Raw genomic sequence first — 21,593 nt, forward strand, 5'->3', positions numbered from 1 at the left:
CTATTTTTCACAGTTTTAACCTGCAGTTTAGCTGAAAAGTTCCCACGTTCTTTTGGTCAGCAAAACATAACAGAGTCTCCTTTTGCCCTTGATTCAATCTCAGGAAATGCCTGTTGACCACAGAACTACTAAACTGATTGCTACCTATTGTTTTCTCATTGATGGGAAAAAAGTGAACACCACTTTCTCCACTTATTCACAAGAAACTTTCATTTCTCTACTTCAAACACTGTGTGAATATTACAGGGTGCATCTTAATAGAGCAAGCCAATAAATCAAAACATGTGAAATAATGGCTTAGAGTTTAAACATGTAAACTTGAAAACAAGTTTTATTACTTATTACTTAGGAATTAGCAAGGGAAACCTAGTTTTAAAGTCCTGGCCTGCATGCTAGCCTTGGGTCCATCACTTATTTACGGCCTCCAGCGAGTCCCTCAACCCATCAGGGTTAGCTTTGCTATCCACAAAATGGGAATAAAAGTGCTTTCCCATGAGCCTGGGAGGAGGGATGGAAGACACCAAACAGCAAAGCACTTAGCAAAGGGCAGCACCCTCGATGGAGGAGGCGCCTGGAATAGAGCACCTCTGAGTCCAGAGAGGAAGGAGGGAGGTGAAGGCACCTCCAGGTCCTCTGCTCCGGTTCCTCTGCACAGCTGATCAGCTGCTCTCGCAGATGCTCTGAGTCTGCGTGGGCTTTCAGAAGTGGTCAGTGGATCTAAACAGGGAGGAGAGGATGCTATTCTGGTAGAACAACCCAAAACACTTTTTTTCAACCCTCCTCTCAAACAATAATGCACATACCAATAATACACAGCCAGGTGGGAGTTATTTATAGAGAGGAAGGTTTTTTTTTAACTTTCTATTCTGAAATAATTATAGACTCACAAGAAGTTGCAAAAATAGTACAGAGAAGTCTATGTTCCTATTACTCAGCTTCCCCCAATGGTAACATCTTATATAACTATGTTATGTTCTCAAAACCAGGACCTGACACTGGACAATACAATAAACTAGACTACAGATCTTAATCAGATGTCATCAGTTTTTGCACACGCTGTCATTTTCACGTTTACAGACAACTATAATGGTGCAGGGGTAGAGAAAGCACTGGTAGAGAATTATTTACAGCACTGTAGTGAAGTCAATACAATGTAATTTTGATAGGCAGTTCAGGAGTTTGCAAACATTACTTTACTACAAACAGTATTTCTTTGTGATTGTGTCCATGGTGGTGGGATGATGTTTGCAGCATCTTACTGCAGTCTCCCACTCCAGGAGGTGAAGAGACTTCATTGATCCTTGTTCCCACAACAGTTCTCCAAGAATAAGGAGGAAAGTGTTGTTTCCTTTTCCAGAGGAGCAGCCTATGCCCATTACAGTCTTCATCCCAGACCCCCTCTGTAGTCAGCACTGCCCAGCGCTGATCCACCAAAGCAAAATCGCAGGATTCCCTCAGCTCTAAGAGCAGCTCCAGGTGGAACTTGGCGCTGGCCTCGACATGCTCCAGGTCCATTGAGCAATGCCGCCATCTGGTGGTCAGACAAAGAACTAAGAAAATCAGTGATAAGTAGCTCTACAAGGACCTTGAGTTACCTCTCAAGCCTACCCCAGGAGGCTCTACTTAAGGTACACCTGTACTGAATATTCTAACAAAGAATGTTTTGTAATGAGGATAACTCTTGTGCAATAGATTAAATACGGCTACAAACTCTTTGAAGCCCCTCCCACGGAGAGGTGGAGTCTATTTCCCCATCTCTTGAATCTGGGCTGGGCTGGCGACTTGCTTTGGAACAGAATGCACAGGAAGTGAGGCTGCACAACTTCCAAGGCTCTGCGTCAAGAGGCCTCAGAGCTCCCCACCTCGCCCTCTTGGAACACTGCCGCCTTTTGAATGAGCCTGGGCCAGCCTCCTTGAGGATGGGACTCTACATGAAGAGAGAGGACCAGCAGTCTCAGCCATTTCTTCTGAGGCCCCAGACAAGGGATTGAGGCCATCTAAGACTAGGCAGTCGCAGCCCAACCACGACCAGCTGCAGTGATGACTGAGGCCAGGCAGACTGGCCAACGCAAGTACTAACCCACAGAAACATGAGAAACAGTAAATTGTTGCTTTAAGCCACTGAATTCTGGGGTGGCTTGTAACATAGCAGTAAATAACTGAGACATATCCGCAAATTTATGTTTTAAAAATCTGTATTCTGGATTATAAGCTTGTTAAAAAATAAAATTCAACCGAATAAATTGGAAGATCTAATTGGGTTTATTCAGCAAGTCATCCAATCAGCAAGTAGAGAGATACTCCAAGGACATGTACAAAATGTAAGGTTTTTATAGGCAGCAGGGTGGGGCAAGGAATTTATTAGCAAAAGAAAAGAAAGGACTGTTTCAGGCCAGGACATCTTCTTTTGAGGGAAGGGAATAGCAGGGGTCTTCTGTAGATAATCTCACTAGTGTTAGTCAGGAAATTCTAGACTGGTCGATTGAGATTACTTTCCTGCTGATGGTTCAATTTGTAATTAGTCTTGGTTTGCTGTCATAGGGACAGATGACTCCATTTGGGGCCTGTTATTTCTCTTTTAACAAACTGAAAGTTTATTATTACTATTTTAAATTGGGTGTAGGGGCAGCATACATCAGTATTTCCACATGGTGAATCTTGACTGTTGCACAAATTTTGAATGTTGCATACTCTGATTTTCTTATGCATTTTCAGACCCTGCCACATGTTATCCTTCATTCATCCATCAAACATTAATTGAGCGTGTCACAGTGATAGCTACTGGGGAGGTGCTAAGGACTCGGCATTGAATTAGATATGATGCCTGCCCTTGAGAAAGTCACAGCTATGGCAGAAGACACATGTGCAAATACATCATAGCAACAGAGTGGTATGTGTTAGGGTAGAACAGAGGAGTGACTACCTGTGTATTGGGGAGGGGCACTATATTAGTCAGGACCCAATCAGGAAAAGAGAAACTGATACCGGCTCAACACAAGGTGGACAAGAGGGAAGCCATATTGTAGGAAAGAAACCATACTGTAACTTTGAATGACCTCTGACTAACTAACCCTGCTGGATATGCACCCTCCAGTTCTGTAGATTTTACGACCCCTGCTTGTGCATTTACCTCCCAGCTGTGATAAGATGATAACTTTGTTCTTCTGAGTTCCTTAGGAACGTGATGACCCCAAAACAGAGAGTCTATCTGGTGTGGCCACTCCCAGTTTGTAACACCAGAGGGTCAACATTCCTAACCCCCTCCCCATGTAACCCACTGGCCTATAAAACTGCTTCAAGATTCTGTGCCCCCCTCAAGAAGGCTCTTTCAGACATTAGTCGGCCATCTTCCCCCTTGCTAGCAAGCTGTAATAAAATGCCATTTCTCTGCCACCATCTTGCCTCTTGACAACTGGCTTTTGTCTCACGGTGAGCAGATCGTGCCCTTTGTACAATGACAAAATCACTCCAAGTATTTAGAACAAAGAGAATTTAATCCAGGAAATTTGTTATACAGGTGAGAAGGCAAACAAACGATGGTGGGGACAGGAGGGGGGTGGGTAGAGCCCTGGAAGATGGTCAGCTACTTCCAAAGACACCACCAGCCACAGAGGAGGAGAGGCAGAAATGCCCAGGCATCTCTCTTTCTCCCCTCCAATCTCCCACCAAGGCCTCGCACTGCTCAGAGCCAGAAGGAGCCCAGGAGATGCAGCCTGCAGGGATCAGCACCCTGGGATGTGAAGCGCAGCAAGGAAAGAATGACAGCAAACAGGTTAGCATTTGCCAAGGAGTGTTGTGGGCTAGAAAGGTTTTACAGCTGAGGAGACGAATGGATTATTTCACGCCACCTGTACATTTCTCCACCATAGCCCCCTTCCCCCTGCCCCCCCTGAACCCCCCGCCAGTATCAGGGTCTCTGCCAATCTTTCTTCCTGGTGCAATTCTAGCTCTGCCATGAAAGATGGTCAAAGGCCATCATGGCAGAGATGACATGATTCCTTTTGTACACATATGGGCCCTTCTTAAAGGAGAAGCTCAATGAACACTTGAATGAGGAGCATTAAATTACGCGGACAGAGGACGGGGCACTTGGATGTGAGTCAAGATCTCAGCCAGAGGCGAAACCTTAGGGATCACTGGCCTCCCCCTGAATAGTGCGGGGGCTGGGCTACGGGGGCCAAGGGCTCTTCCAGGTCTCACATTGTTAGGTAAGCCTGGAAGAGAACCCCAAGCCCCTCCTCAGCCCCCCTGAGACCTGGGAGACACTGTGGCTGGATGGTGGCTATGAGGACTTTGGACTCAAATCCTAGCTCTGCTTCCTGCAATCCATGACCTGAAGGAAGCTGTTCTCTCTCATGGCCTGTGTCTCCTTGTCAGTAAGATAGGGTAATAATTCCTAATTTACAGGGTGTGGTGAGGGCGAAGTTCATCCCGTGAGCACCTGTCGGATGATCTACGGCAGTGGCTTTCAGAACAGGGTTCCTGGACCAGGAGCAACAGCATCACCTGGGAACTTGTTAGAACTGAAATTTCTGGGGGGCTCCACCCCAGACTTGCTGAGTCAGAAACCCTGGGGGGAGCCCAGCAGTCTGTGTTTGAATGAGCCCTCCAGGGATTCTGATGTCTGCTAAAGTTTGAGAACCAACGATCTAGCTAGAACATAATGGACCCTCAATAAACAGTAGCTGTCATTGCTATTTTTACAGCTTTAAGGAAAGAGTTTGCCAAAGGAAAATGTTCACATATCACCAACTGCTAGGGCCATCTGGGATGAGCTGGAGTTTGAGGACACCCAAGACTTTGAGTTCCAACACCAACAGTAAGTGGTTTGGGGATTCTCCCGGCCACTCCACAGAGGGCTGAGACTGACCACGCTACCTCAGAGCTGACTCCCTCGCAGGCCTGTCCAGGGCCGTTTCTGATCCTACCTTACCCGCTCAAGGTAAGATGTTCCTCTGCATCCCAGAGGAGTCTGGGAATATCTCAAACGGGGTGAGGGGGAAAAGGGACAGAGAGACTTTCCGAGAGAGGGAGAAGGTACAAAAGAAAGAAAGAAAGATTCATCCCTAAAAAGTTGAAGTGAACAGCTGAGTAAAGAAAAATCTGCCCAGAAATTTGGGGGGTAAGAATGTTCAGAAAAGAGGAAGGAGAAAAGGAGAGCAGGAAGCCTGGGAGATTCCTGATACCACAAATACACCAAAGGGTGATGTGCTGGCTCCGGAGAAGCAGGAAGAAGCAGAAACAACACAGAAGGAGTTGAAGTAAATAATATTCCATTCCTTTTTTCCCCCTTTCTTGCTGATTCTATAGAAGCAGAGTCTTAATCTTCTACGGGAGCATTGTGATACTTGTTCTGTAGCGGAAAGAGCCCCTGACTCCACCGACTAGATGGGTCAGCTGCCACTAGATGGGGGTATTTTGCTGATTTGGGTGGGAGACACTTAGAAAAATCTATTTTGAGATGTTCTGCAGTCACCATTTGGGCTCCATTTGGGCTTGCCCAGGAGAAACCAGGAGGAGAAGGCAGGTTTGTACTCAAGCAACAGCTGACAACCGACCCGAACAACAACAAGGAGAGAGAGTGTATAAGAAGGATGCTGGAACAATCAGGGAGGGAGCACCGGAGCTGCTGGGAAGAGGCAAGGTCGAGGCCACAGTTCAGTGTCCTGGCCATCGGCTTCTGTGGTCCATACGCGGGCCACTGTGTTTCACCACGAGACAAGCAGAGGACCAGGATGGAATTGCTGAATTCACTAGAAATATAACTGTGCCCCCATATCCAGGGATTCCTTTCTTTACTCCTCTTGGCACAGTGAACGGATCTTTAGATTTCTTCCCCAGCGGCTACATGTACATCTCTACTTATTTGAAATGAAATAAGGCACTGGCTCTTTAATTCTGAGGCTTGGTGCACCAACCTCAGCAGGCATCAGCCTCACTGGAGGGCGGGTTAAAGCCACCACCGCTACCACCGCCCCCAGAGTTTCCGATTCAGTAAGTCTGGAGTGAGGTCTGACAATCTGCATTCCTTCAAGTTCCCAGGTGCCGCTGCCGCTAGAACACTGCGAACCAACATTCTAAGGTAATAGCTTTCCTCTAAGTTCTCTTACTTTATAGATCAAGTCATCTTTATCTTCTTGTCAGTTTGGTAGCCATCCCCGCCATCCCAGTGATAAGAATAGGCTGGGTGCTGGTGAAACTACAACTTTCCAGCCAACACCCACCCTCCCGCCCCAAGATCCTGAGGGCCTGGAATGCCACCCTCAAGGGCCCCAGGTGAGGCGCATCTGAACCACAGGAGCCACAGGCGTCCTGCAAGCCAACGGGGTGCCCGGCACGGTGCTAAGGGATTGACAGGCTCTATTTCATTTAATCCTGCTTATACATCTCCTTGCATTTGCTCTTTATGGGTGAGGTATCTGAGGCTCAGAGGGGTGAAGTAACTTGCCCCAAGTCACACAGCTATCAGGTGGAGGAGCTGGGATGCAAACTCAGGAAATGTGACACCATCCCGGTCCTGTGCTTTTATTCACTCTTCTATTTCCTCCTAACTAAAAGAGGTCTGCAGCCTCGACCAGGGATCACTGACAAATCTCTTTGGTGAAGAGAAGCTGATTTCCTCCAATAAGGAACACCTAATAAAAATAAAACAAAGGGACAAGGCAGGCACTGAGTGTGTGTGTGAGTCTGTGTGTCTGTGTGTGAACTCTGGGTCGGCAAACTATGAGAAGGTGGGAAAAGGGCCAAGCTTGGGAGTGAAGCTGACCAGAGTTTAAAACCCACTTAGTTCATTAACACTCTCCCGCCCTTTGGCGAGCCTCTTAACCTCTGTGCACCTTGGTTTAATGATCTGTAAATTGGGGAGTCTTTTTTCCCATTGGAAGTTAAGAGAATTAAGTGAGATAACATACATGAAAACTTCTATTTAGTTCAAAAGACTTTTTCAAAGTTTTTGGTAAAATACACACAGCACAAAATTTGCCATTTTCTCCTAAACCTTTCAAAAATAGCTTTTAAAGCGATTTTGTCTTAGCTCCCAAACAGGGTAGTGATCCCAGAACCCCTCGCAGGCCTCAGGTGCTCTGGGAGGGATGGCCTGTGTCCCAGCAAGGCAGCATCCAGCACCTCGTGTGACAGCCCGAGCCTGTGCCCCGCTAACATGGCTGTCCGGGATCCAAGCTCACCAGCAGGCGGGTCTTTCACGGTGGGAGTTGGAGGTGAAGAACGAGGTTGAAGAAGACAGAAATGGATCTTTTCGTGTTTCATGGGATCATCCCTGTACTCAAGAACCAGAAGAGTTTCTGCTTTCTGCAAATCCAGCTTTGGGGGTTTTTAAACATTAACAGAACCTCCCAGCTACTACCCAGGTGTTTTTAAAGCAGAAAACTCTAGAAAGAATTAGTAAAATACAGTTCCTGGACCAGCGGTGCTTGAACAGTTTGGCAGGCTACTTGGATTTGGGAGTAAAGTTGGGGTTTTTTTTCTTTTCATATGTCTTTTGTAATAGCAAGAAATACTGTTATGAGAAAATAGAACTTTTGGACAAGGAAGTTTTTGAGTGAAGAAAAAAATGCTGGGTGGCTGGGCTTCTTGCCTTAACACCTCCAGAAACAGTCCAGGTGAACACACTGCAAGGGAACTGGCCCAGGCCCCATCCTCCAGACCAAGGCCCAGGGTCCACGTTGCTGAGGTTCCGGAGACTTCATGGCTCTAGCAGCAACACTGTCAAGTCCTCTGCCTTCTTGTCTTAGGATATGCTGGAAGGTTTGTATCTGGGTGGACCCAGGAAGGGCCTCCAGGCTGGCAGCTAAGAAAGGAACAGCTCAGGAAGCTAATGAAGTAGGTCTTCCCTCTCACCTGCCCCCGACCCGGGAGTGGGTGGTGCAGAAGGCTCCTCTGATGAGGAAGAGTATTTGGGAGAGTCACCTGGAGGCAGCAGACACCCACGGGCAGAGTCACAGAACATCAGAGCAGGAAGGGGCTCTGCAGCTGCTCCCAGGTCCATCTGGTCTCCCAAAATGGATGAGCACCCGCTGGGTGGCTCCAGGGTCCAGGCAGAACCTGGTGTCCCTGCTCTCCATCCACTGCTTTGTCCTGTACATTTCCCTGCCTCCCTCAAATTAGGCAAAGACAACTTCAGCCACGTCTGGGCTCTGTCCTGGAGGAGTGGCCAGTCCAGGAGGAGGCAGGTATCTAAACTGACCATTCCCACACCGGGTGGGAAATGGGCATTCTAGAGGAGTAGGAGCCTGGAAGAGAGTACCGCTAGATGCTCATGGGGACGGAGGGGGAACATGCACCTTTAGTCCAGGTGGGCTCCCCTGAGGAGGTGAGGTCTGAGGTGAGGCTTGGTGAGAGAGTAGGACGAAGCCAGGCAAAAAGTGGGGGTTGAGGCAGGGGCTTGTAGGCACAGTGAACAGCACCTGCACAGCCACAGGGAATTGAAAACAATCTTGGCCTGCCATAGAGTTGTGAGTTGTCCAATGGCAGGAGACTGGGTTGAAGAGAGAGATTTATAAGACATTTAGGACTGAAAGTTGGCAGAACTCGGTGATGACTGGACATGGAGCGGGTAGGGGTAGAGGTGAGGGAAAGGAAGGAGTCTAGGATGACTCATTGGTCTCTGGCCTTCTGAGTCAGTGGTGGAGTCATGTAGAACAGGAGGAGAGAGAGCAAGAGGATGATGAGTTCAAATTCAGACACATGCAGTTCGTGGCATCAGGGGACATAATGAGGAAACGGCTGCAGGCCTCTGGACACCCACATCTGAAGCGCAGGAAGATGACAGAGACCTATCTTTCCTTGTTATTTGTGCTTTCTGCAGTACCTCTGTTGACAGTTTCTTCTCTTATCTGCGTCCACCCTGAGGTATACGTGTTTGTATGTTTTTCAGCTTATACACAGCTGGCCTGGGAGGGGTGGAAGAGGTCCCAGATGAAGACTGGTATGGAAGGCAAGGACAAAGAATGTGCTGACGGCGATGGGAGACACTGGAGGAGCAAGGCAAGCTGGAGGAAGTGTGGGAAGCTGCTGAGTGAAGCATAGCCTCACCAGGGATGAAGGCTGCCATCTTGAAGGGTCAGGAAAGTCCAGCTGAATACCACAGGATCAAAAGGAAAAGACAGGTGCAGATAGAAAAGTAGAGAAAGATCTGAACCTCAGATAACGAGAACCATGTTAAGCTGGACAGAAGCTCCCAATACCACTGAGGATGTTTCTCCCAAGCTGGACCCAGGTGACTTCTGCACCCTCTCTCTGAGCTCACTGGAGCTAACATGAGCGTCCTATGCATGACCAGCGTCTGCTGACCAGTGGCCCCAGAGCAAATGTGTTTACATGCTTTCACACAAGTAATGTTACATCTGCTCCCCTCCTCCTGAGTAAGGGGATGAATAAGGTAAGGAGAACCAAGTCACCTGAGCCCAGGAAGGAGTCCCCAATCAACTCTGAGTGGAGGGCAAGGTGGCCACAAAATTACCCCACTATATTGCCCCCCATACTCCCTGCCAAGCCTTGGTGGGAGAGGAAGCTGTGGAGGGGACAGGAGGAAAGGTGGGCTCCATCTCTCTGGCAGATCCTTATCCTGGCTCTGCAGAAAGGCGGACCTTGGACCTCCAGCTGGACCCCCGCCAACCTTCTCTTCCCAGACCCCACCCTTACCCATGAGACACTCACACCCAGCTGGTACTAACTCAGGGGCCCAGGTCCACCCTGCTGTTCAGGTTTGGCTGGTTCAAAAACACACAATCTCAGAAAAAATGTAGTTTTCTCTCCACCACACAAGGCTGGTGACCTACCCTACATGATTCCTTCAGAAACAAAAGCATCCTAACCTTCCAAGGTCAGCATTACTCCACCCCAACCCACAGCCAAGGCCATCAAACACACAAGCAAGCAGCATATTTTTACAAAATCCTTAACAACCTTCTTTCCAGAACTCTGGGGCAAGCAGCCCTGGGGCCGCCAACCAGACTTCCTTCCTTGGCCCAGGCCTCGATGACGAACCCGCCTCAGCTCAGCAGTTGGCCAGAAATGCCGAGCTGCCTTAGTGCCCGAGTTCCCAGACGTGTCTGCATTGCTGAGGATCAGGGGAGGCCGCAGCAGGTCTGGGCGCTGGGGCAGGAGTGAGAAGGAGACAGCACAGCTGGGGCTGAGAACACCCAGAACCGGTGGGGGGTGGGGGTGGTGCTGGGGAGGCTCTCTCACTGCTGTGTGGGGTATATTCTGGAAGCCTCAGACCTCCATGGCCAAGGCAGCCACCTGCACTCAGGCCAGGGGCTTGACCTACGTGAACTCTGTTCATCTTCACAACAATCCTGCCATGGGGGTTATTTTACATTTTACGGATCAAAGTTGCCCAAAGTCGCCACCAGGAAGCTGCCCCAGCCAGGATTCAAACTGATGCTCCACTCTGCCTCCCCACCGAGTCAGTCCTCAAATTGAGTTCTCTCTGGAAGGCTTTCTTTCTTCCTGACATCTACACACAAGCACTTTCCCTAATGTAAAACTCTCTTCATGTGAAGAGACAGGCCAGTCAACAAAACAGTCCTTGAGAGAAGGCTATGGAGCATCGTAGCATCCTGAGAACCAGATTTTGTCTGTTTTGTTCATGGTGGAATGTCCGGGGTCTACGACAGCGCCTGGCACATGCTGACACAGAGGAGGTCCCCAATACATGTTTGTTGACCCAACACCCTTCTAGATGGCAGATTCTTGCAAAGTTTTCTTGGTGTCCTAGTTAAATCCCTTCCTAAAAACAAGGAAAGATTTCAAGAGCGCCCAGCTGGACTCAAGTAGCCACGTGGACACAGCATAAGTCAGATATGTGCAGGCTCGCCCTCAGTCCTCAGAGACCAGACTACACGCAATGGACAGAACGACATCCGACTGCTTTCCTGTGTCTGGCCAGAAATGCCCCCTGCACAGTTACCTCCTGGAAGGACACTGACAACTCCCCACACCCCTTTCAGTTATGTATCAGCCCCTGAAGGATTCTCAGCCCTCGTGGGACACTTCAAACGCTTCTTGCCAACTCCGCAGCAGAGTGGGCCCTTCCCATCCAGTGCTGCCGGTCTGGCCCCTGTGTCCCACTGAGGAATGACAGATGCACTGGACCCCCTCCAGCCCCACATCCTAGAAAGCTCCTCAGCCAGATTCTCTTTAAGTAATGCTGTGTCTGAAGGTCCTGCAGCACCACTGACTTCCTTTAGGAGAAGAACAGACCGACTGCAGTGGCCCTGCTGAAACTGGGCCCCTGGCCGCCATGTTATTTCTGCTGACCCAAAGGGAAAACACAGCTAAGGAGCCAGGCCTTCCATCGGCCTGGGAATGGCCCCAGACAGCAGCAAACCAAGGGCCCTGCCTCAAGGAGCTCACAACTGGCTTGAAAACCAAGACAATTTTAAAATTGTTTTGAATTTTGATAATTTAATTAAATTTTAAAAATATCTATATTTAAAAATAATTTTAAATTTTTAAATAAAAACAAATAATTTTAATTAGTTTTTTTTAATTGTGAAATAAGAAATGTACCATAAAGCACATAAAGGGCACTGCTTGTTAACATACCTGTACACCCACCAAACCCCGCCCAGATCAAGATACATAGACTATTTTCAGTACCTCAAAAGGTTCTCTCATGTGCCTCCTCCATTTGTCTATACCTCCTCCTCAAGGTAACCACTTTTTGACCTCTAATATCAAGTATTAGTTTTGCCTGATTTTGAACTTCATATCACTGGAATTCTATCATACATGCTCTTTTATGTCTGGCTTCTTTCACTTAACCTATGTGTGAGATTCATTTATATTGTGTGCCAGTAGTCTGTTCTTCTAAATTTCTGAGTGGTATTCCTTCATATTAACATACTACAATTTCTTTATCCATCTGCCAGTTTGGGAACTATTTTGAATAAAGCTGCTATGAACCTGCTTGCACGTGTCTCTTTATGGATGTCTGTACTCACTGCTCTCGATATACACGAGCAGATTGGCATGGTCATAGGGTAGACGTGTATTTAACTTTAGTAGAAATTGCCTGAGTCCCAAGATGCCTGTACCATTTTATCTTCCCACCAGCAGTGCATGAGAGCTCCAGTCGCGTGCTGGAGTACTTCATTTGTTTTTACAGCCAAATAATATTCCATTGTATGTATAGACTACGTTGTGTTTATTCATTCATGAGTTGATGTACATTTGAGTTGTTTCCACTTTTGGACTATTAGAAACAATGCTGCTATGGACGATCATGTACAAGTCTTTGTGCAGACATGTGTTTTCATTTCTCTTGGGATAGACCTAGGCGTGGAACGGCTGGGCCATGTGGTGGCTCTATGAGTAACCTTTGGAGGAACTGACAAACTGCTTTCCAAAGTGGTCGCACCATTTTACAGTCTCACCAGCAAAGAATGACAGTTCCAATTTCTCCACATCTTCACCAACACTTGGCATTGTCAGCCTTTTTTCATTTTAGTTATTCTGGTGGGTATGTAGTAGTATCTCATATAAGGTTGTATGTTCCTAGTGAGTAATAATGTTGAGCACCTTCTCTTACCCTGTCACCTCCACTCCCTCTCCCCTTGTCCTGCACACAAAGATGCTGACACCCGTCTACCCCACGGAGAATCACTAGACAAGAACGTCTGCCTGGCTTGAATTCCTACAGGCTCTATTACAAAAGTAGCAGTTGTTTCATTAAACCAAAGTCAAGTTATGTTAAAACATTCAATAGGTTTGTTCAAACCTCCCTTAGGAAATTCAGTTGCCCACTGATCCAAAAAAATGTTCCAACACTGCTTCTGTCCTCAGAAACAATAGTAGCTGCTAGAAGGATGAAAGGGGCAAATAAGTGTGAGTGGGAGTGATCAGGGAAGCCTTCCTGTGGAGGTGAGCTCACCTGGGACTTGAAGAGCAGGTTAAATGGGTAAACCAGCATACATTCTTTGCAAAGAGACCATCCTGAAGGAAGACAGAAAGTAGACTCTGGGAACGCTGGGGCCAGGAAGGAGCCTCGCTTTGGCAGGAGGGCTGCAGGTACCGGTTGTGCGGCCAGGTAAAGTTGCAGATTAATTAACGTGACATCTGTAAAGAGCTTTCCATGTCACAGGTGCAGTGAGGGGTTCAGGATGGGAGTCAGTTGCCTTTTTTATGGAGAAGGTGCCAAAACAAAACACACAGTAAAGAAAACCCAAGGGGACAGATGAGAAACAAGAATCACAAGGGTGTCTTGATTTTGTCCACAGAGTCACAAACAAAACCCACATGGACCTAAAAGGGCCATTAGCCAACGCTCGGTCTAGATGAGGAGATTGGCCCCAGAGGGGTCGTCCAGTTGGCTGACAGTCCCTTCTGAGAGCTTTCACTCTTCTCCTCAGCACTGTCAGCCCAGCTGCATCTTGTTTCAAAGGAGAATGAACAAACAGAAGAATAAAGGGGGAGGTCCTCGTGGTTCCTGCAGGATCACGTGGCCGCATTCTAAATACCCCCAATCTCAGCCTCACTGCTCCCTCCCTCCCCCAAATCCTGCTCTACACTCTGGTCACCCTGACATTCCATCAGCTTCAGGAATGTGCCCAGATGCCCTTCCAGCTGCCTGAAAAGCTCCTCCCTCTCCATCCTCTGGCTTTTTCCTCTTCATCCTTCAAATCTCAGCTTGTGTTACTTCTTCAGGGAAGCCTTCCCTTACATACCACCCCCTCTCCGAGTCCAGATCTGTTCCCCATGTCATATGTTCTCTTGAAATCCTAACACTTATCTCTGTTGCAATTACACCACCTCATCTTGGTGTTTGCTTGATGAATGTCTGCACAAGAGCAGAAACCACATGTTTCAGCTCATTACCATATCCCAATGCCTTGCACAGTGCCTGGCACACAAATGAATGAATGAGTGAATGACCACAGGGAGTCTAGCAATAGTGAGATCTGGTCTTAGGCCATGGTAAGACAACCTAATGACCCAGCAATTCTGTCCCCAGGTATATACCCCGCAGAAATGTGTATGTATGTTCTCCATAAGACATGTACAAAAATATTCATGACAGCATTATTTCTAGGAGCCGGAAACTAGAAAAACCTAAATATCCATCAACAGTAAATGGATAAATAGATTTTGGTATAGTCATTTAATGGAATACTATATAGCAGTGAAAATTAACAAAATATCATTACTGGCTGCAACATGGATGAATTTCACAAACAAAAGAAAGTCACAAAAAGAGAACATATTGTATAATTCCAATTATGTGAAACTCAAAATCGGGCAAACTAAACTATGGTCGGAATGTTCAAAATTGTAATGATCTTTGGAGGGAGTTCGTGACTGGAAGGGAGTAGAAACAGGATTATTGTTGAATGATCTAATCCAAAAATGTATGAAATTTACAGCAAAAAGTAAAACAAATCTTGTTCTGTACAGCTGTAAATGTGCTGACAAACACACACAGTGTGTGATTGGGAAGGGAGCAAGTAAAGGAATTCAGTGAAAACTGGGTCTATTTAGTGCAAACAGCATTGTAGAGAAGTAAGCATGTGACAGAGAATGCAATTTGGGAAGGGGGACTTTGATCCCTTTACTTTTTGTAAAAATAGCATTATGATTTTCTTGCTTTAAGCAACTTCTTCCCAAGCCCTGTGGTTATGAAGAAGTTGTTACTCTGTACTCCTAAATGCATGTTATTCAGGGTTTGCTGCCAAAAGATTGAGTTTCACCCCCTCTAGGTCTGAAAGTGTGAATGTTTGTGCAAATGCATTTGCGCTCTCTGAGCCAGACCGGCTGGCACAGGGAAGGTTTGCCCACTGCCCAGTTAATCTGCTGTCAGGACGAAGGGTAGGGAATAGTGTTTCTTCACAGCTTAAGCTTGTGATTAAGTTTTGAAGCCTTTCGCAACTTGGGCCAGATGCTCAAGCCATGAAAGCAGCAATCTTGGACAAACTCCTACTGAGATGCATGTTAATTAGCAACTTTACCTACAAACCTTTTGTATGTGGCGCAGTGTCCTGAGTTCTGTGGGTGGTAGCAGGTGTTTAAGCAGAAGGCATAGAACCTAGAGATGATGGCAGACTGGTGGGGCACACAGGCACTCTCATACTCAGGATAGTTATTTTTTTTCAAAATAAAAATGCATCAATCCAGTGATCTTACGTATAGAAACGTATCCTTCCAACGGGCTCACACAGACACGCAGAGATGCGTGTGCAAGGATGCTCAGAGCAGCACTGTCAGTAATAGCAAGATATTAGAAACAACCTCCATCAACAGGGCCTGGGCTGACAAATTATGGTCATTCATGGGCTAGAATACTATTCAATCAAGACAAAAGCACGGGGTGGTTTTGTATGTGCTGACAGGCAACAGTCTCTTCAGAGATACATTCTTAAAACAAAGTTAAATAAGGCAGCTAAACAGTGTGTATATGTTCCTTTTTGCATAAAAAGGATATGTATGCAGATACAAGTTTTTATAAGTAGAGAATATCTCTGGAAAGAGACCCAAGAAACTGAGGAGGAGAAATACGAGAGGTGAAGCGGGTCTTAGGAAGAAGAAGGGAGATGTACTGATTATGACATATACCTTTGCATCATTTGCATTGTTATCATATGCATGCAATTTTTTCAAATAATAAGTTCAGTTTAGTTTTCTTCACTGGAAAAATACACATCTAGAAGACAGAAACTTAATTTTTTCCCAAATCAATACGAGCCAAATAGCATAGATACACAGCTTGTGTGGAGACATTAAAACAAGGGCTGAGCCACGTGGCATTATTGGGGTTATTTGGGGATGACTTCAAAAGCAAGTCAGTCCTGAGCAGGGGCTAGAAGGTTATGACATAATTAGACCCTCCCTCCCCCAAAAAGACTCTAATAAATCTCTGAAATGTTTTATATCTATGGCCAGCCTGTGAAAGAGCCCGACCCACTTTCCCTCCTGGCCTCAGGTATCTTGATGTTATTATTATGTTCATTAAATTTACATTTCTCCAGGGACTAGTTAAGATCACACCTTTAAAGCCAGATGGGCTCGGGTTAAAATCCTGGCTCGGCCACTTACTCGCCATGTGTCACTGGCAGATCACCCTTCTGTTTCCTTATCTGTTAGGTGTAGAGAGTAACACTTCCTCATAGGGGCTACTGTGCAGGTTAAATGAGGTCCTGTAGGTAAACTTGCTCAGCCCAGCGCCTCAACCGCTGGGATGACGTTAGGGCTCAGGGAATGGCAGGGAGTGATCATTTCCCCATTTTGCCTCTCGCGGACCCCACTGCTCCTGAGGACAGCAATGGTTAACATGGAAGTGCGCCTGGCTTCCATCGCTTTTCCATTTGGCTTTCCGGCAGGCTGGGCAAGCAGGGTCTGAGTGCTATCCCAGGGGCTGGGGACGAGGTGGGAGCACCACCTGTCTCCAAGTCTCACTGTGGCAGCTGAGCAGCCAGCTCTGACACTCAGCTTCAGAGAGGCGGGAAGGGACAATTATTCCCTGCCATGGATGTGCCTCAAGGGCCACCTGAGGCCAGCCCAAAGCCCAGAGGGCAGACAGCCAGGCCTGGACTTCCCTCATGATAATGGCTGAGCTGGGGGGAGCAGGGGCCACTGCGGTGATGATGACGATGATGAAAATGACAGAGCTGCCCGACAGGTGTGCCAGGTACATACACAACCTCACCAATCCTCTCAGCAATCCTATTTTACTGACGAGAAAATATCCACCATTAAGATTAAGACTTCTCAAGTCAGCGGGTTGGGGTCTAGGTATATTTAGGACCCTCTTGAAATCAGAATATGAGGGAATTTTTACATACAATCCATGCCAAAATTTTAACATCTTGGCTTATAGGATAAAATGAGCTCACCCACAAGATTGAATAAGGTAGGCTAAAACATAAAATTTGATGCAAATGCAAACCCAGTTTCAAAAGATTAAACAGAGGGAATCATTTCCAATGACGTATGAAGTTCAATAAATACTCAAAACCACATTTGAAAGTAAATGACTTAAAAGTTACAAATGGGTCTGAACTCCCGGAGCCCACTCTTGAGGTCATTTCTATTCTGATAAGGCAATATTTCCAGACCTACGTTTCCTTGTTCAGTCTCTCCTCTTCCCTCCTTCTTCTCCCACAACCTTACCCCCTTTTGCTCAACATCTCTACAGTAGATCAAAGTAACATCAAAGGAAACACAAGTCATTTTCTCCAAGGACACAAATGAGACCCTCTTACCACATTTTATGACATTATAAAAACTAAATCAATCAAGAAGTCATTTTTGAATTAGCATGCTTCTTTCAAGATTCTGCCCCAAGATCAATAATTCAAGACAGAATGTAGACCTTCAGTGAACGAGGAGAATTACCTCCTCATCCAATGGAAGGGAGGGGTTGATTTTATTTTCATGAAAAAAGGGAAGGAATGAATCTAGTGAGTGTGGTTTAACAGACATCCCCAGGTATACTGAAAAGACAAGAAAGGACAGGCCTGGTTAAACATCACACCACACAAGCTGATTAGCTGAAGGCACGTGCAAGAACTTTCCTTTAAGCAAGCACTCCATATAGCAAAACAAATTGCTGGGGATAAAATACGTCCGTTACCTTGCTTTAGAGGCGATAATCTTTACAGTGGGAGTGAAAGCAACTGAGAGAGCAGTTCTTGGGCATTCTGCAAAGTCACAGACATCAGGAAGTCAAAGGCAGCCAGAAAGTGCTGAGTCACGAGAGTGTGGGAAACGCATGGCCAGAGGGAAGCCAGTATTTCTCAGGCTAAACAGAAACCACGGACAAGATCCCCAGAGATCACGAAAGGGGCTGCACCCCTGATTTGCCGTGACCTTAATCAAGGTGCACACACCAAGCAGCTAGCCCCGCATAGGCAACCCTATTCATAGTAAGCGCAAATCATGGTGTCTGCCTCTTCTGTGTATCCGGAGATCATTTACCCAGAGGCAGCCTCCTTCAAAAGACACTCACCTGGGTAGGCATTTGGAGGCCACATCGACAATCCTCTCAGCCCTACACCTGGCTTCGTGGTTTTACTTAATAGTTCTGCTCATCCCTACCCAAGAAGCACCCCCAGCAAGGGCGAAGGGTGGGAGGACGTCACTGATTCTGCCGTAAAGAAATGTCAGGGTGCGACAGGGATGGACAGAATTGAGACAACATGAACCGAGCTCTGGAGCTAGAAGGGAGGAAAGAGGTCCTAAGAAAGACTTTAAAAACAACTCCATTTCCCCAAAGGGTATTGTTTGTCAATGGTGCATCATTTTGGAGCCTTTCCAGCTTCTCTCTTGTCATATTTTTAAATGGTGATAAGGCTAAGACAGAGACAAGAAGGGAAGCGAGCAAAGAATCCTGACAGAGGTAGGATGTCCAGCAGGGATCCTGGTACCCATAAGAATGAGTCCATAAGGAAAGTACCAAGAAGAAAGAAAGGAGGTTTTCTGAGCCTGGTAAGTAGCCCCGATAATGCAGGTAACTGAGATTGGTCATCACTGATTTCAGGCCAGATCCTGCTGCCCGGGAAGGTTTCCTATGGTTTCCTGGGGTCTGTTATGGGGAACTAGGTGTGGGGGCGGGGGTCGAGAGGTCAGCACAGTCAGAGGTTTCCAGTGAAGTCCTCAAGTCTCCTAGACTCAGAAAACCAGGTTTGCACCCTTGACACCATCTCAGTCTTCTCAGGGCAAGAAAAAGAGCAAGTCTCCCTGGAGAATTTCTGCTCAGGAGCCCAGCAATGGGGTGTCAGTGACCAGCAAGGACAGACTCAGTGTCGGTGCTTCTCACTCAGCCCAGAAGGTCCCTGGACCACAGGACGGAAAAATTGGAGTTTGGGAAAGAAGAAAATTTAGGGGATGATTTCAGAACCGACCAGGGGGCTGGCCCCATGGCTGAGTGGTTAAGTTCGCATGCTCCACCTTCGGCAGCCCAGGGTTTCACCAGTTTGGATGCTGGGCGCGGACACGGCACGGCTCATCAGGCCACGTTGAGGCAGCGTCCCACATGCCACAACTAGGAGGAGCCACAACTAAAGGTGTACAACTATGTACTGGGGGGATTGGGGGAGAAAAAGAAGGAGGGGCAAAAAAAAAAGAAGATTGGTAACAGTTGTTAGCTCAGGTGCCAATCTTTAAAAAAAAAAGAACCTACCAAAGAATGAACCCCAACTGCTGTGGTCAGAGCAGTGAACTGAACTTGCCCTTCAGAACCTGGTTTTACCTTTGTCAGAAGTCAGGATCGGCAGCAAGTGACATTGCTTATATCTGAGGGAGAAATGAAAGCTTCCCACAAATTCTTAGAAGAATTCTGAGAGGGCAGACTAGGGACAGAGACACCTAAGAAACAGGCATAAGAAACCAGCATAAGAAATACTCCTTGCAGAAGAGAGCACAGAGGAATCTGGAGAGAAATATGACCAACAGTGAAAGAAAGGCCAGAAATAGAAAGTCAGCACTAACTTCTCAAACACAAAGGGCAGGGAAGAGTGAAGGGAAGAGCAGGAAAAGGTATATAATCATTAAAAAGATAAACACAATTGCTATATAGAAATATTCAAAATACTGAATATTTCAATATTCGAATATTGCTATATTGAAATATTCTTTCTGCTGCATAAAAGAGACACCTGGAGAAAAGGGAAAAAAGACTGTCATGGGGCCAGCCCAGTGGTGTAGTGGTTTGCATGCTCCACTTTGGTGGCCAAGGGTATGCAGGTTCGGATCCCAGGTGCAGACATACATACCACTCATCAAGCCATGCTGTGGCTGCATCCCACATAAAATAAAGGAAAATTGGCACAGATGTTAGCCCAGCAACAATCTTCCTCAAGCAAAAAGAGGAAGATTGGCAACAGATGTTAGCTCAAAGCCAATCTTCCTCACACAAAAAAGACTGTCGAAATCAGAAATAAAGCATGATTATTAACTCAGATAAAAAGTGGCAGTTATTTGAGATAATAATATCTTTATTAAAAAGTAGGTGGGAAGATTAAGGAGACAAGAAATTGCTCTTGATGTGACAAAGGTGCACGTGCGGGGTTAGATCGACCTTTACGTGAGATTGCGACACCTAACGCCAAGTGCAATGGGTGAGAATTCTCAAAGACCAGATTTATGCCTCAAATAAATGGTAAACTCAGCACAAAAAAACTTACATTTTGCAAATTCCGCTGAAGAGAACACTCTACTCAGCGTAAAACTAAGGAAAATTCCTACAGAAGTCCAAACCCTAAGGAAAGCAATTTGAGGTGGACACAGAAAGGTGGCTTTTGCCTTTGGAAGCCACCCTACCATAAGAACTTCTATTTTCATTAGCACATTCTCAGGAAAGTCTAAGGTGAACCAGCCTAGATACAAGACAAGGATTTATAAGATAAAGGGCTGCTGGAAAATTGTTTTAAGGATCAGGATAAAGGTGGCAGCACACAGAAAATGACAGAATTGTAAGTAAAGAGCTGATTCATGAATTCAGCTAAAAAGGGTGGATTCCTGGATTTTTCAGGAAGATAGGAGAGATGGCAGAGGAAACCTGTAAACTGGCATACAAGTGTAAGACAACGTGGAGAGAACATCACTGCTCTAATGGAAATTCCAAACACAATTTAAACTTCCCTCTCACCCATCCCATCCTTTTATTGTTAACTAAGGGACCAAAAGAGTGACCCCCTCTTCTTTCTTTCATTCTCTCAAGGAAAGGAATAAAGCAGGGGAATTAGCAGCATCTTGGCTTGCGTGCTTGTTTTGTGTTTGAGTTTGAAGACAGGCATGGGGGAGGTGAGAGCTAAGGTGACGAGAAGAAGGAGCTGGTTGTTTTCCAACACAGATAATAATCAGCTCTTGAATACTGAGAACTGGCCTCACTCAGACTGACTAGGGCAATGATGACCTTCCATACCAAGAAAGGATAAAACAATTTCACACTTAAAACTTACCTCAGTCATTGAATGGAACATTGGGATGCTTATCAGAAACAGCTCAACACAAAGCATGTAAGGCACACAACACTAAAGAAGAGCTCTAGCACACTGGGTTCGAATTGGGACTGTACGAGCTGACTGATCTCCATGTCCACTCTAAGCAGGACACTAAGTAGGATGCGGCCGGGGGGAGCTTGGCACTCTGAGTAGGAGTGTGGGGAGGGAGGAGAAAACCAAAAAGGATGCCTCCCTCTCCTTCCTCCTGTTTCCCTGCCTGCCAGCCTCTCACCCATGACTTTGCGCTGGCATTGTTGTTTAATTGGGAAAAGGAGAGAAGAAAGAGGAAGCAGGAACTGAGCACAGGGTCCCAGAGCTCTTTGTCCTGGCTCCGGAACCGGAGCAAGACTGGAGAGGGAGCAGCGCATCTCAGCGTCATGAGGTTTAGAGAGGGGGGTGCGCTGACGTGGCCCGAGGGCAGACCATGGGCTGAGCACTCTGCCGGTTTTACAGATGAAGTTCCTAGCAGCTTAAAGCTTATTCAAGGCCACAGATGTGATAGCACAGGCAGAAGGAGAACCCCACGCTGTCTGAATCCAGAGTCTACACAATGCTGGCTGCCTCTCTTGGTTAGAGAAGGAGTGCTCAGGACTGGGGCTGTGTTCATTTCTGCTAGAGGACCTGGGAAGGGGTGGG

General features: G+C 46.7%; 1 protein-coding gene and 1 long non-coding RNA gene across 4 annotated transcripts in view; one reads left to right on the forward strand and one right to left on the reverse strand.

The window, feature by feature from the left end:
* The window catches only part of RBM20 (RNA binding motif protein 20), a 189,328-nt gene that overhangs the window by 87,750 nt on the left and 79,985 nt on the right, over positions 1-21,593 (reverse strand). The window lies entirely within an intron of this gene.
* On the forward strand, positions 5,952-11,931 carry LOC111773236 (uncharacterized). The gene is made up of 2 exons (XR_002807570.2): positions 5,952-6,082; positions 8,894-11,931. It is a non-coding gene; the product is annotated as an uncharacterized lncRNA (long non-coding RNA).

Source organism: Equus caballus, chromosome 1 (genome assembly GCF_041296265.1).
Source record: "Equus caballus isolate H_3958 breed thoroughbred chromosome 1, TB-T2T, whole genome shotgun sequence".
In the NCBI taxonomy this organism is placed as follows: domain Eukaryota; kingdom Metazoa; phylum Chordata; class Mammalia; order Perissodactyla; family Equidae; genus Equus; species Equus caballus.